The following is a 12,848-nucleotide window of genomic DNA, read 5'->3' as shown; positions in this document are numbered from 1 at the left end:
GCACGCATGTAGCGGCCGTTGGTTAAACCATATTAATAGAGTCATTTACTTGCTCCTCCACATGCCTGAATGAACAGCTAATTTCAAATTGCTGTGTGATTTAACACCCTGTAAAGCCTAGTTTTTAACACTTTAAAAGAGTACCTCAACAGTCTTAAACCACCACTGGGATCCCATGGATTCTGGTTATCCTCCTTGCACTGTTATAACACACCAGAGTTATGTACCCAACCTAATAAAGTTTTTCAACACAGTCTTTACTCCTCTATCTCTGTCTCTCATTGTGATGCACAAACCAATCACAAACGCTGAGGGCATGATTACGAGTTTGACGGAGGGGATTGCTCCATCACAAACGTGACAGATATCCCGTCCACCGTGTTACACCTTCCATAGGACATCCTGGGACTTGTAATATGGCGGACGGGATATCCATCCATGATTACTTACCGGTAATCCTCATTACTCCTCGTCCTACTTGCCCTCAACCCAGTCCTGAAGTCATGAGGTTATCACCTGTCCAGACAGAAAAAAAACAGGAAACATTCTTCAGCCCCATCCACCCTCCAGGTCAGGCATATAACCCCATACCAATAGAAGGACATCCTGAAATGCCAAGCCCAGAAAGGCATGAACCGGGAGGGTGGGTGGTAAGCAGGACTGGGTTGAGGATGAGTAGGGCTAAGAGTATTGGGGATTACCGGTAAGTAATCAGGGCATTACCTTTACGTCCCTCATCCTCAACTTAGTCCTGACGTCATGAGGCATACCAAAGCAAGCACCTCAAGAAGGCCTCTGTGTAGGCCCAGAAAAGGAAGTAAGCACAACCCACACAGCCAAAAGTAAATGCAGTGATTTAATGAACACACAAAAACAATCAGATCAAAGGGTTTACAGCAATAGCTGGCAGAACATCACAACCAAAAATTCCCAGAGGCAGACTGTGCACCGTTCAGATGATAATGTTTGACAAAGGTGCAGTCCAAAGCCCAGGTCCCCACTAGACACATTTCTGCAAAAGAGACCCCTTAAAAAATAACCCAGGAGGCCAAGAGACCCCTAATGGACCGTGCCTGGACGGACACAGTGCAAGAAAACCCTGCACCTTAAGCCAGGGAAATCATCTCCTTGAGCCAGCAGCGCAGTGTCAATTTGGAGGCTGCCTTACCCCGACCTGGAAACCCCAAAAGTCACAAAAAGACTGTTGGAGGACCGCAAAGGGGCAGTGCATTCCCCGTAGACAGAAAGGGCACATTTAGCATCAGTGAGGCAGAACTTCCTCAGGAGAAGAAGGAGAAGGACAAAAACCTGGAAGAATCAGTTACTGGGAAGAATGGAAGAGGGAAACAACCTTAGGAAGGAATGCCAGATCCAGACAGAGGACCACAGCATCCTTCAGGGATTTCAGAAAAGGAGGGGAACAGCGTAGAGCAGTCAACTCACCCAGCTGCCGAGCAGAAGTAATTGCCACCAAAAAGGCCACCTTACAAAAAAAACTTCAGATCCACAGAGGACAGAGGTTCAAAAGGAGAAGAATAAAGTGCATGAAGAACCACAGAAAGGTCCCAAGAAGGAAGAGATGACCTCATCACAGGTGTAGGAAGAAAAAACTGCAGAACAACTGAGAAAACAGAGTTGAAGCAAGGGAGGACCACAAAGCAGAATCCTAAAATGCGCAGATAGCAACCCATTGCTTTTCAAGGTGGAAAGGGCCTAACCCTTACAAAACCCATCCACCAGAAACTGCAGAATAGCAGAAACCGGACAGGAGACAGCAGAAAAATTGTGAAGGAAACACTAACAAGTAAATTGAGTTCAATGCTTAAAATAGGAGGAGAGCATAGACTGCCTCCTAGAATCCTGCCCCAATGAAACAAGATGAGCAGGCAAGCCATCTCTCAGCAATGCTCTCCATTTAACATCCAGACCGCAAGCGTCAGGGAGGTTGGTAGAGGAGGACCCATAAGCCACAAGGGGGAGGGAATCCACAAAGAACCCAAGGAGGAAAAACAGCCAGGCCCTGCAGCAACGGGAACCAGGACATACCGGTCCAGTAATGAAGGTCTGCCACCACCCGAGCACCTTCCAGCCATACCTTTAGCAGAAAGGATTTGACAAGGGGAAAAGGACTAACAGCATGCAACAGACCCTGAGGCCATTAAACTGACAAAGCGTCCAGCCCCCCAGGCACCCTCCTCCGGACTCCTGCAGCAGAACAGGGGTAGAAGGGAGTTTCCCTTGGAGACAAACAGATCCAGACGAGAACACCCAAACCTCCTGCAAATCAGGCAAAACACTTGAGGAGAGAGCCTCAGGCCCAGGGAAGAGGGCACCTTCCAACTAGAGAGTCTGCCATCACATTGCCCATCTCCCAGCTGTGCTGGGCACAAAGTGATTGAAGATGACACTCGCCCCACTTCACAGTAGAGCAGATCACCATATTGTGAGACCGACTGTGCGTACTGCCCTGATGGTTGATGTAAGCCACTGTTACTGTGTTGTCTGATCAAACTAACATTTTGCAACCCATCAGGAGTCTGAAAATGTTGCAGAGCCCTGGTCACTGCTGACATTTCACTCCAGTTGGATGAGTGACGGGCCTCTGAGGGAAGCCACCGCCCCTGCACTACCAGTGGACCCAGTGTAGCACCCCAGCCAAGGGGGCTTGCATCCTTCACCAGCACTACCGGAAGAAAGGGATGTATCAACACCCCCCTGTCGAGATTCAAGATGTCCAGCCACCATTGCAGACTAGAGATCACTGCCTGATGCACAAGGACCAACTGGGACAGGTTCCACATGGGCAGGGTCACAAACGTGCAGAGATGCCGCAGCAACGGTCTTAGATGAAGATGGACCCAAGGGACAGTGAAGACCGCAGCTGCCATATGACCCTGAACTTCCATTCACAGGCCTAGAGGAGTGGATGACCGGTCCAACAATGATGGAACCAGACCCTGTCACTTGAATGGGAGAAACACCTTGCCTAGCATGTTGAATACTGCTCCGATAAACAACTTCCTGGTTTCTGGCTGGAGATGGCAATTGGGAAGATTCAGAAGAAAACTATGGCTATTTAGTATATGAATGGTCTGCTCCAGATACAGACTTAGCACTGGGATGGATGGAGCTTGAAGGAGCCAGTCATCCATGTAAGGAAATATGGATACCCCCTGAAGATGGAGAGAAGCCACCAAAGGGGGCACACCCTTCGTAAACACCCCAGGGTGGATGAGCAAATATTGGAGGGCAGGACACAAAACTGCCAATGGTAACCCATCACAACAAACCTCAGAACTAGAGATCCAATGTGGCCAGAATAGCATCCTTCTGAATACAAGGAATAATGCGCTGCAGAATCTTCATTTTGAAAGGAATTTTCCGCACAAAAGTGTTCAGGCCCTTCAGATTGATTGCGATCCTGAAACCCCTGTTACCTTTGCACCAGACAAATGGCGGAATACACTCCGGACCCCCACTGGACATGGGGGACGGGCACAATGACCTTCTTCTCTATGAGGGGCTGGATGCCAGATATCAAGGCCTGGTGTCTCACCCGATGATGTGGTACAGGGGTCATCACTGTGCCGTATGGGTCAGATCAGGAGAGGAACTCGATCCTGTAGCCCATCATCCAGTATGTCTAGTACCCACTTGTCCGATGTGGTAAGGTACCTAGTGTCCCAAAACCACAGTTGCCTCCCCCTGACCACAGATGGAACCCCATGGGGAGTGTTGCCAGCATAGTCAGGACCACTGAAAGTCAGTGCCTGGGTCAGTGAGGGAGTTCTTCTGAAATTTCCCATGCAATCCCATAACTTGGAATTTCTGATTCACAGCAACTGCAGGCTGTCTTCTGGAATGTTGCTGAAAGGACCTGGACGAGGAACCACCAAAAGGTGGTCTGGACTTCTGAGGCTTCCAGACGGACAAAGAATACTTCCACTCCTTAAGAATATGATGCAACTTCTCCTCCAACTCATGCCCAAACAGACGCTACCCTGTAAAAGGCAGATGGTGGGCCATGGAGCATTGTGAAGCACATCTATTCCAACCCTTCAAATACAGGTTACAACAGGCAGCCACTGAAGCACACAGGAAAGTGTGGAAGCCATCACAGAGTCAAAAGCAATATCTGATAAGAACTCAGCCTGCTGCTCCATTGACTCTAGGAGATCTGTGTACGGTCTCCCCTCCTGAATAATAGCAAACAGGATTTTAAAGTCATACAAAAGAGACTGAGACACATAAGGCCCATAAATCCCATCCATAAAAGTGAGATGTGCACCCACATAAGCCTTCTTCCCGAAGAGTCCACTTTCTTGTATTCCCCATCCTTCAGGATATTGTACTTCACTATGGATGACCTACCCACCAAACTGGCCCTCACAGAATCCATGTGCAATGAGTCAGGCAATTTATCCTCCATGTCCTCCAAGGGGTAAAGCTTGGTCATAAAGCTAGGCAAAGCAATACGATCAAAATCCCTCCATTCCTGTAACTATACATCCATAACAAACTGATTTATTGGAAGGGCCACACTAGGCAGTTTCTTAAACTAGGGCAACACTGAGTCCTGAGAGGCACCAGCCACAGTGTCCCCTGAAAAAACCATATTAATGCACACATGTCCAAGTAAGGCAGGCAGCAGATCTTTAGAAATGTATTTCCCCCTATGGTCAATGCAGTGGGATGAGTCATCTGAAGAAGAGAAACTGGTAATATCGTAGTACAAATCCTTCGCTTGGAAAGACCGGGAACCTGACTTCTTCATTTTCAAGGAAGACAAGAACTCCAGAATCAATTGCCTCAACTTCGCTTCCTTGTCCACTCTCGCTTTCCGAGGGGGAGGGGAAGAAGGCAACCCCACTGCAGAAGAAGAAGAGGAAGAAGAAGAATCTGAGGTGCTGGCAGAGCAATGCCTCAGCTTAGCCATATACTTCCCCATCATAAACCAGGAGCAACATGAGCCCACCAACACACAGGAACAAATTGCACAAGACTGCCCCAAGAACAATCCATTTAAAAAAAGCAGATACGCAAATTAATCTGAAACAGCTGAGGACCACTCACCCAGCCCAGAAATGTCAAAGTAACATCACTCACATAGAGGCGGTCCACTGCAGCATATGTGGGGAGGGAGAGAACCACTGTAACAATGCACCAGCAACAAACGTGGGTGAAGCATCCATACACCATGTGAATCGCTGTCAGGAATGAGGCGGGACCGTCCAGCAAACTCAACTCTTGTCCGCTCATGTCTCGGGATGCGTATTGCAAAGGAGTTTAGGCGACAGCAATAAAATCAGCTCCCCTCTCCGCAAGGGCAGCCGGTCCGCCCCATGCTTCCAGAGCGAAAACATGGCACGCAGCCAGTAACAACACGGCCGGTGCGCAACACCTCGCTACGGCCAAAAGTGGAAAATATCCAGCAGGAGCCCCCGACGCAACCTCACACAGTGCCCAGACACACCTGCCTGACAGCCGTGGAGGCCCAGCGCAATTCCAATGTCACGTGTTGCTCTCACAAAGAATACATAGTCCCCTAAAGCCCAGCAAAAGGGGGACCCCTGCAACAAGATGGAGGTGATAGCTCAGCAGTCAACTCAGCATCACCTGCAAACACCTATCACAGACAGTAAACAAAACAGGAAGTCGTCCTATTGGTAGGTGGTTAAATGCCTGACCTGGATGGTGGGTGGGGCTGAAGAGTGTTGCGCTGTTTTATTTCCTGTCTGGATAGGGGATAACCTCCTGACACCAGGACTGGGTCAAGGACGAGGGATGTAGAGGTAAGGTCTTGTTGAGAGAATATGGAATGGGCAGGAAATATCTTGTGGTAACAGTAAAACTATGACTCAGAGACTTTTTCCTTAACTCAATCTCAATTTGGTATCTTGCATGACTTTTGAATGCAAGGTATGCAGTTCCATTAAGTATTCGCATAAAATACTGACAACTGTACTTTGGTGGGTTCTTTGTACATATGCTTAAGCATGTTTAATTTTTGGCCACAACCATGCATAGGGAAAACAGATTTGGAAGTGTAGAGCAGAGAAGTGGCAATCTGTCCAGTTATGTTATATAGAAGCTTCCGAGAGGTGCCTTCTTCCCCAGGAAACGAACATTCCAGGAAAACACATTTCCCATTCCCTTTTTTCCCAATGATGCACTTCCAGTGCCTAATTTAAGCCAGATGGTTGCAGGTGGGACCCTCCTTCGCTCATTTAGGGGAACCAGCACTTATTTTTCCTCGTCAGACTTTAACCCAGAGCAAGAGAGAGAAAAACACAAAAGGGCGAAAGAAGAAAGAATAGAAATACGGAAAATAGTGGCAGTGGGAGAAAGCAGAGATAAAAAAAATAACCAGAAAGAATGAGATTAAGGGGAAGGAGTGACTGCTGGTGGATTAAAGAATCATCAAGTGGAATCAAGCACTGCTTTGGTATTCAGCAGCCGGATGTTCGATCGCACTGGCCACAGGCTACCGAGCAAAACATTGGGCCCAGGCACTTAGGGCCCGATTCACAAAGATAAACTCACATTTACGATTTTAGGAATTCACAAACGTCATTTACAGAGTAGTATCTTTACGTCCGCACTCGGGGTGGGGCGAAAATGCTACTCTTAAATGCCCTTTCTGAATTCCCAAGGTCGAAAACTTGGACGTTTGGTATAGGTATAGACCAAACAGTTTACCTTTGTGAATCGGGAACAAACTCTTATACAAATTAAGTACTGTGAACTCGTGTCAGAAGAAATGTCATAAAAGCCTAAAACGTTTCCAATGTTTACTTCATGAAGATCCAGATTGACTAGTAGAATAGTAAAACAAAATAAAAGACAGAAAGTAAGTATCGATGGCCTGCAGGTTGTGTACAAATGTGGCATTTGGAAGCCTAATTTACTGTAAAAGTATTGGCGTACTGTGAGATGGCTATAGAATGTAAGAGACAGACGTACTCGGTTTTTCTAGTTATCTATTATTCGTTACTATGTTGCTTTTTTGTTGGTGTGCACTGTAACTGTATGTTCAGCCCTCTTATCGTGATTATCTGAAATGCTATCTTGCCTGAATCTCCCAAATTTTGATGCCTGCAGTTTCGTAACATATGTTTCACATTGTATACCTCATAGACCTTCACTTTCTTCGTGACTTCTTAGTACGGCTAAATCCAGAGCTTGTAAAACACATATAAAGAAAAAAAAAGTGCAGTGGTGCGCTGCCTATCTCTCGTGCTCTTGATCAAAGTCTGACGATGAGCAGTACGTGACGGTCCCCAAAAAACGTGTGCTGTACCCAACAACCTGCAAAAGCCAGAAAACTGCTAAGCACTGCCTAACCACGAAAAATGTGCATCGCTAACATTTCCTTTCTGCAACAAGACTACTTACTGCACGAGTGTACATCGTGCCGCAAGGCAGTACCAGGCCTCCGGTTTTCTTTCTGTGTTTCTGTGTTATGCCATTACCACGAGCAATAATCATCACAAACTCATTAGAAAGTGGCAAGGCGCCTGAGGAATGCTGAGTGGCTGAGCGAGCACCCATTTGAAAAGGCAAAACTCCCAGGAGGACAGCCAGGAAACTGGTGTCCTGTTAGTCTGACATCAATATTGGGAAAGAGGATTGAGTGTATCATTAGAGAGGGAACTGCAAAGCACTTTTAGAAGCATGAATTGTTAAAAGGAAGCTAGCTGAGATCTACATTAGCAAATACTCTTGCCAGCAAATCCAATAATGCTCTATAAAAATACTGTATTATGAAGCCATTTAGGCATTCTGCAGTCCCTCGCGTTGCTGAAAGGCAGCAGGACAGCATGGGAGTGGGTAATTATATGTGACCAAATTCAAATATTCAAATTCAGGAGCCTGGCATAATGGTACAATGTCTGCTGCCATTCCTCCTGAGGAATATTGAAATCCACTCGATAGATTTAAGTATTGCCGCTGTGTTATGTCCCGTCCAATTGTGGTTGCAGTTTCATTCAATGTGCCCATATATTTAACACACATTTGTTTTTTTCACAGTCACCTAAAAGTATTTTTGATTATATCAGTTTGCTCCTAAGAGCAAAATGAAATCACACTGCTCTGTATTCTGCCATAAAAAAAGATGTGTACAGGAAAATGTGGTATATGTTATCTCATGTTAAAAATCTTTTAAATGCTTGCATACCGTGAGAGGGTTAAAGGCACTGCAAGGCTCAGTCCAGAATCGATAATGCAGACGACCACAGTCAGGGAACTGCACAGGATTCACCCCACGTAGGGGAGCTAATAATGGCTGTTGGACCTCGAGTTCATTCTGTGGTGGCAAATCGGATGGTTTGCCATTCTTAGAGCAAACTGGTCACAGAGTGTAGGGGCCTGTGGAGAAGGAGCTCTGCCCTGCGCACATTATCAGCCTGATAAAGTATACCAACTCATGGCTTTAGCAATCCTGGCATACGTGGCATGGGGGTTTGTAGAAGGCATAGATAGGGCATGGTTCACCTTTTTTCCGCTCCCTCACTTGTTTATCTAGTCGTCTTGCGATATTCCACATTTACATGGAATCCTCGAATGCTTAGTTGGGAATACACTTCCCCCAAGAGGGTCATTAATGCCTGTCCAAAACTGATTCATCTGCTAAATACCATGACTCACCACCACAAAAACTGTGCCAAGACTATTCAATTATTTGGCCAAATCCCAACCGAGCTCTCGCTTTTAATGCTAAAGTAAATGGAAATAGTTTAATGTTGGCTGCTCCAGAAAATCATTGACTTATGACTGCCCACCTGTAAAGTCACCAGTCACCTCATTCAACTGACCTCCTTGAATGTGAAAAACATAATTAAGATCACATTATTTTAAGATAACTGAATTGTATTAGTCCCACTCATAGGTAATGGAACCCAACACCACACACAACTTTCTATTCACACCCTATGAATAGCCAACTCTCCATGTTTTGTCTTCTTTCTCTTTGGCAGAAGTCACCTACCTCTTCCCCTAAGTATCATTGCACAGGTGCATGTTGACTTTGTGCATTCTATTTCTGTATTATGTTGTTATTGCATTTACATAGCGTTTCAGAGTCTTGAAGAAGCACTGCAGTGCATTGGCGTGAGTCATGTCTTTCTTCTTTCTACCTGTCTTCAAGCATTGGTTTGGCAATTTTAGTCCAGAGCAGGCTATATCATTCCTGAGGTCTATTAACACAATGAGCACAGCAACCCCATGCTATCTCAAATAATGTAGTACAGCATTTGAAATGACAAAATAATGTAAACATTTAATTAAAAACACTGAATGAATTAAACTCATGTTGATTGTAGAGAATGTTCTCTGCCAATATCCTGATTATAAACGTTGGTTGAAAATGCTGCTGTAAATAACATATTGACCTTCCTTATTGTTTGTGGAATATCACGTTCACACACAGCCATACCATTTCCACCACCCTAACGTCAATTCATCAGTAATGTGCTTTCAGTTGCTCTTTAGGACTATTTCTTTGGATTACCGTGAATCTGCTCGACTTTCTCTAATCCTGCTTTGATGGGCTAAAGCAAACAGCTGTTGCAATGCAACATAGCCAGTTCTCTCAACTTTCATGCCAAGTAAGACAAGCTAATAGACGAAGGAATAAACAACTGAGCGCAAAGTTATTAGCACTGTAATGGTCCAACTTCAACATATATGGGATCCTTGTGAACAACATTGCATTGAACATTCTAAAAACCTAAGAATTTTGAATACAATCTTGTATCATTAACGCTGTTAATGAAATAGAACATGTGAATTTTCATACAGTGTAACAAGTTTTTACATTATAGTTGGACAAACAATGCCAACATTTAGTATTTTACAGCATGATGCTTTGATCTCTTCGCTCTAACATTCACTTTAGTCATGCACATCCCACCATACTCCTTGAAACCAACTGAACAATAGTGTTAAGACCCTGACAATAGTCCTGTTAGCAAACACATATTAACTCCTACCATCCCTCTCTACTCACAAAACATTTTTGCTTGACGCTAGTTTATGTCCTTCGTGGTAAGTTAAGGTGGTGCTTGGGACTAACAATATTTACAACCATATTATGAAATTAGGTTTCTGGAGATAGTAATGTCTGACAAGACTGCATATTTATTTTGCCAAATTTTCTTGTAAGAGTGACATCATCTGTTATTTCCTGTGAGGCATTATTGTAATGTGATATTTTGTTGTACCCTGTTGGTTATGCTCTCTTCTGTTTTAATTGTGTTGCTTTGTTGCTTTGTATATGTTATTGTGCTGTGTTCTGTTGGTTGCTTCAGCTATATTAACTAATGCTGATACATTTCCATCCAAAAGCAACACATTCCTTAAAAGTTCCTACAACAAACAACCATTTGTTGCATGGTCTGTGGTGGTAAAATAGAACTGCTGTATATCGTCAAACATTTAGGGTATTAGTTAACAAAAAACTGAGGCTTGTCATAAATGAACACTGCTCACATTACGAGATAAAGTCTTGTTTTTCAGTATGTTCCATTTCAGTCACACAGCAAATGTCTTTCTTGCAGCATAGAAACCCTTGTCTTTCTTGCAATTAGCTCACAATTTGTGAGTACCAGGCCCTGCAGTACTGAAGAGGCTAAAAGGTTTTAAAGCATTTTTAAACGCTGAACCTGCTCAGTTGATATTTAATTGCCCAACTAGATATTCTATTAAAGTACAGAGGTCCAGATTTACTAATGATTTGCGCCAGAATAAAGCATTGCGCAGCAACACAAAGTCTGGAATCATATTTACTGGCCATCCCAAAATATGTTTTGCAGTGGGAAAGTGCCCTTTTCACAGTACAAAAATCTCTGTGTATTGCTTCAGATCACTTTGCATCTCTTTATGTCAAGACTCTTCACTGGGGCCCTATTGGGGTGGAGCAGTCTACACAATAGGTTTTGATGCAAAGCCCAATCTGCTAAGCTAGCCAGATCCACCTTTGCCTAAAAACAAATGCCCACACATGTTCATTTTTCAAAAGATGGGTGCATTGCATGAGTGTTGCGCTGCACTGCACAGTACACATCAACGGTGTGGGATCCTTCTGTTTGTCTAGATCTAAGAATTTGCATTGGAAGCCAATGTTTGACAGACACAATCATCTGTGCGCCATTTTGAAAGGCTATACGTCAAGCAAGGCAATCTGTCTGTGCTCTAGCACAGGGAATGACAGCATCAGTAGGCCAATTTTAGTAAGTATGGTTCCTGCTCTGTGTTTTTCCCCTTGTGAAAATTGTAAAAACTAATTTGGTGGTTCCACTGCTTTGCTTGAAAAAATTAGTACATCTGGGCCAGAGACTCGCAGCCATGCAAACTGTGGAGGCCTCCGTGATTTCTCTCCACATAAAAGGGCATAAAGGTGCAATCCACTTGTCAAAATTCCATTAATAAACAGAGGCACAATATTTTGGTCAATTGAGCAATCTTATCAGCAGTTCATTTCCTTGAGTTATCTGCTTAATTGTCACTAAAACCTCAGAAATGCAGGATCTTGCCGTACTGTCTGTGCTAATTGTTTGGTGATTTTCATCCTAAAAACAATAAAATTTGTTTATAAAAAAAAACAACTCAGAAATGCATGCAAGTGAAATCTATTAGCACAATTCAGCCCCAATTCTGACTTGGCCATCATAGTAGCACGTTACTGGTAAGTGGCAATTCACATAAATAAGATAAAGTACTGCTGCCAGGTTAGCATTTTATAGAATGTGTTCCATTATTAGAAATTATCTAAATATTGATTAATGATCTTGCTACATTGCAGTGTTACTGTCAGTAGCTCCATTCAAATTGTTTTTTGTGAGGACTGGAGCTGTAACAGTAAAACAATCCAAAAGACTATGAAATAAATAACTGAGTGTAAATATATTATCTCTATAACAGTCCCAGTTCAATATACTTTGGATCCTTGTGAACCATATTCCATTAATACATACTAACACTCAATGACATTTTAATACAATCTTATAATGTTAATGAAAGAGGACATGTGCATTTTCATGCAGCGTAACAAGTGTTCACCAGCTTTCTCAGAAAACTGGTATTCAGTATATTTTACATCATGACTGTTCCCAAGGATGTTTGAACTCTCACTCATATCTGTCAAAGGTTTTTTTTTTTAAAACTGAAACACAATCATTCTAAAGAAGGTACATTAGATTAAACGAAGAGACTATCAAACCCAGCTGAAAAGTGGCAATTCAAGGATCTGCACTAAAAGTGTTTCCTCCTGTTATAGGCACCAAAAGAACAATATTATGGTCCCACGTCGCATGATATAACTGGAATAAATGTAAAGATATAAGAGTAACTATCTTCCTTGATTGACATTGCCAGATTTGGCCCATTCTTCCTCAAATTCAGAGGCTCCTAATTAGATCCTTGGAACAATCCAATATCTTCCACAAATAAAAATACAACTTATCTCCCGTTCAAACTAACCTTTCCCAATCAAAGCTAACCAGCCATAATCAGCCCTATTTACATGACAGTCCTTAAGTAGCAGCTGTCCTATTCCAGAAGCTTATCATCTATGTTCTTTGCTGGTACTGCAAGAGCTTTGCAGCTAGTACACTGTAGAAATCGCAAACATACATAAACCACATACATGCAACAGTATTTTTAAGTCAGTCATATTTCCTTTGATATTTAGCTATTATTTTATGATTGAACTATCTTCTGAACACGTTGTTTATTAATACTCCATAATCCATTGTATTAATGGCAATTTGCATTTTGATGCCACATCAGTTTAATATGGCTACATGTTTACAAATCACTTTGATATTGTTAGTCCCTTTTTTGGATAA

At 43.4% G+C, this 12,848-nt stretch overlaps 1 protein-coding gene across 3 annotated transcripts in view; it reads left to right on the top strand.

Annotated features, from left to right (window-relative positions):
* LOC138285384 (sodium channel protein type 2 subunit alpha-like) overlaps positions 1-12,848 on the top strand; it is a 696,215-nt gene that overhangs the window by 563,664 nt on the left and 119,703 nt on the right. The window lies entirely within an intron of this gene.

The sequence above is a fragment of the Pleurodeles waltl genome, chromosome 3_1 (assembly GCF_031143425.1).
Source record: "Pleurodeles waltl isolate 20211129_DDA chromosome 3_1, aPleWal1.hap1.20221129, whole genome shotgun sequence".
Lineage (NCBI taxonomy): Eukaryota > Metazoa > Chordata > Amphibia > Caudata > Salamandridae > Pleurodeles > Pleurodeles waltl.
Note: the sequence above shows the minus strand (reverse complement) of the source record. Positions and strands in the feature narration are given on the sequence as shown.